The sequence below is a fragment of the Tupaia chinensis genome, unplaced genomic scaffold (genome assembly GCF_000334495.1).
Source record: "Tupaia chinensis unplaced genomic scaffold, TupChi_1.0 Scaffold000567_1, whole genome shotgun sequence".
In the NCBI taxonomy this organism is placed as follows: domain Eukaryota; kingdom Metazoa; phylum Chordata; class Mammalia; order Scandentia; family Tupaiidae; genus Tupaia; species Tupaia belangeri.
Genome location: NW_006160080.1, coordinates 1,243,701 through 1,247,397, shown reverse-complemented (window position 1 = coordinate 1,247,397; position 3,697 = coordinate 1,243,701). Strand labels below are relative to the sequence as shown.

The window sequence follows — 3,697 nt, the reverse complement described above, 5'->3', positions numbered from 1 at the left end:
AATCACCCCCAGGGGGGATGGTCACGCTGCAATCCCTTCTTCTCCATTCTCCTCTCGGGATCTTGGGCACACATGCACACACGCCCTGCATGAGTTTTAAGCCACCGGGTCCGGCATGCAAACTGCGGTCAACTACGTGGGAGTCCAGCAACATAGCCATTATGCTAACTGCTGGTTCCCTCACAATTTCTTTTTAAAAAGAAGAAGAAAATGATTATCTGTGGGAGTAGATAAGGGCATGTTGCTATTTTATAAAGAGTGGTCAGGGACAACTAGCCATTTTTTAAAATCATAGTTTAGTGTTTTTCAAACAAGTTGTGACTAAGTGCAATCATGAAATCAATTCAGAGGGTGATCTACATTTTTAAAAAACTGAAATAAAATGCCAGTGCACATCACATAAGTCAGCAGTGTTTTATGTAACTTGTTTCAGTTTATATACATGTGTACTAGTCTGTAAGACATTGCCCAGTTAGGAGAAAGTGGTAGTTAATGCTATAGCAACTTGGATGTAAGCGGTTTCAGGGACTCTTTCTTTTTTCTCTTTTCGGAGAGGTTTTTGCTATAGGGCGCGTGCACTCGCCAGACAGACAGAGAGAGAAAGAGAGACAGAAAGCGAGAAATCACCCCTCAGGGGAGATGGCCACGCCGCAATCCCTTCTCCTCTCAGGATCTTGGGCATGCACGCACACATGCCAGCGTGAGTTTAAGCCGCCGGGTCCAGGACTCGAACCTCGGTCGACTACGTGGGAGTCCAGCGACATAGCAATTACGCTAACTACTGGTCCCCAGGGACTCTTTCTTAGTTAAAATAATCCATACCTTGTGTGTGCACTTGTTTGTGCCTTATACAACTAGTAGACATAGTTGAAGATGGCTGAGTGCAGAAGAGACAAAGACAACCACAGAAGAAAAAACTTCCAGAAAAGATTAGGACAAGAGCTAAAAAGAAAGAAAAGCAAAACAAACCCAAACAGTTAAGGGTCAACCAGGTTAAGGGAGCCAGACCCCACAAAGCCAAATTCCAGCTCAAATCCTGGCCCCCAGCAGCTTGACCCCAAATCCTGACAGGACAAAGAAATGGAGAAGGGAAATGGAGGATAAGAGACTTGGTGTAACCACGCCCCCATGGTTGCTTTGTCCCTCTGTCTCTCTGGATGGTGCATATGCCCTCTGGCAAGGTAAAAACAGAAAACCAAAAACAGTTAAGCAATTCAAAGGAGAAAACTGGTATTGCATTTATTTATGCAAAAAAAGTACCTGTTGAGAAAAAGACCAAAACAACTAGAGAAACAGAAATGACAGTTTCAATTTAGCAACAACAAAATCCAAAGCTAATGAAATATGTTGTACATGGTAGTTCCAGATTACATATAGGATGGTGTGTGAATATTCTCAAAAATCCCCAAATATCGGGACCAGTAGTTAGCGTAATGGCTATGTCTCTGGACTCCCATGTAGTCGACCACGGTTCGTGTCCCAGACCCGGGGGCTTAAAACTCACACTTGTGCGTGCGTGCCCAAGATCCCAAGAGGAGAATGGAGAAGGGATTGCAGTGTGGCCATCCCCCCTGGGGGGTGATTTCTCACTTTCTATCTCTCTGTCTCTCTCTCTGTCTGTCTGGCGAGTGCACGCGCCCTATAGCAAAAACCTCTTCAAAAAAAAAAATCCCCAAATATCAACTGCGTACTTCCTTCTCCTATCCTCGGTGAGGTAGACAGTATAAAGATTTTTAAAGTCCCATAGTCGGGGAAGATTTTTCTCTCAATACTTTAAACATTTAATCAGTTTTGGAAATCTTGCTTACCTATCAGAAATGAGTATGTTCAAGGGAGACAAGAATGATCTCCCAAGCCTTCTCTTGCTCTGCACACCAGGCCCTCGCTGAAGTAGAGCTGTAATTCACAATTATTCTAGAACAAGAAGGGCAAACCACAGCCTTCCAACTGAATCTGACCCACCATGTATTTTTTGTACAGCCCTCGGACTGAGAATGGTTTTTCCATTTTCAAGTGGTTGAAAAAAATCAAAGAAGAGTACTTTCTGACCGGTGAAAATGATCTGAAGTTCAAATGTCAGTGTCTACAGTTTTACTGGAAGGTGACCAGGCTTGTCCATGTTGTCTGTGGCTGCTGTTGTGCGGCAACATTGAGAAGTCCAGTAGTTGCCCTCAAAGCCTGAAATATTTACCATCTGACTCCATTTAGAAAAAAGCTAGCCCAGAGTAATGGCTACGCTGCTGGACTCCCATGTAGTTGACTACGGTTCGAGTCCTGGACCCAGTGGCTTAAACTCATGCTGGGCACCTGTGCATGCGTGCCTAAGATCCTGGGAGGAGAATGGAGAAGGGATTGTGGCATGGCCATCCCCTCTGGGGGGTGATTTCTCGCTTTCTGTCTCTGTCTTTCTGGTGAGTGCACACATCCTATAGCAAAAACTCTCCAGCAGGTGGCAAAAACTCTCCAGCAAGTGGCACAGTGGTTAAGGCGCTGGGCTCCCACATGGTGGACCAGGGTTTGAATCCCAAAACTGACAGCTTGCTTTCTCACTTTTCCTCTCTCTCTCTCTGAACCTGTATGCCTTGGAGCAAATTTGAAAATAATGATAAAATGAATTAATTATTTTTTTAAAAAGTTTGCTAACCCTTGTTCTCGAATAAGAGGGCTGTCTGGGTCAACACCCTTCCAGCCCCCAACCCTCTCCAGCCAATTCAGCTCTAATCACTACTAAGATCCCTAACCTGACATGGAAGTAGGGTGGGATAGTAACGAATTGTGTCCCGTCAGAAAGCAAAATTACAAGACAGTAAATTTCTATATAAGGGAATATGACTGCTGCTCCTACTGACCAGGCTAACGTGGGCCTATTTCGTGATCAGGAAGTTGGGCATCCCCGCGGCCCCTGCGCCACGACTTTTCAACAAAGGCACTGGGAAAGGCAGCGGGGTACCAAGTGTTCCGGGGCAACTTTCGCAGGGGTAGACTTGCTCACAGTCTGGCTGTAGACTGCAGTTCGCTTTGCACTAGACAGCTCGGCCGCTACTCCTCCGGCCCAGTCCCCCTGGAATGGCCATCATTGTCTTCCCTCCATTCCCCTTTTGGCCTTGCAACTCGCTTTCTCTTCACCCCCACCCACTCGTCAGGGACTGCGAAATGCACGGGCAGAGCCAGGCTCCGGTAAATTGGCCCCGTCAGCCCAGCTGTCCTCTCAGCTTTGCAGACTTGGGGTGGGGTCGCCTTGGGACCCCCTGCAAGTGGCCAGAATGACTCAGCAGGGGCTGGCGCTGGGCCTCAGACAGACAAGAGCAAAATCCCCTACAGCACAAAGAGGCCGCAAACCCTCATCTTAAAGACCCAAACGTGCGAATAAACGGAAACGTAATTCTAGGCGGCTCCGGGCCCCCACAGGCCACATGAACGTTCAGCCTGACAGCGCGGCCCAGCGGCTCCCGCACCCCCGCAGCCCCCCACAAAAGGCCCTTCGGACGAACCCTGCCTTGGCCCAACAGGGCCTCAGGAAAGGCCAGTCGGCGGGAGGACAACCTTTCAGGGATGCATAATTGCACGCTCGTGATTATCGGGGAGACTCTGAGGGTACAGTAATCTCTCGAGAATAGGAACCATTTTTTCCCCTCTCTGAGATTTTGCTTGGCTAAGCGGCGGCAGGCGCCCTGCCCCCCTCCCACCCCCACCCTTC

At 48.1% G+C, this 3,697-nt stretch overlaps 1 pseudogene; it reads left to right on the top strand.

Moving 5' to 3' along the window:
* Nucleotides 1–3,697, top strand: part of LOC102498002 (F-actin-capping protein subunit alpha-2-like) — a 29,768-nt pseudogene that overhangs the window by 24,626 nt on the left and 1,445 nt on the right.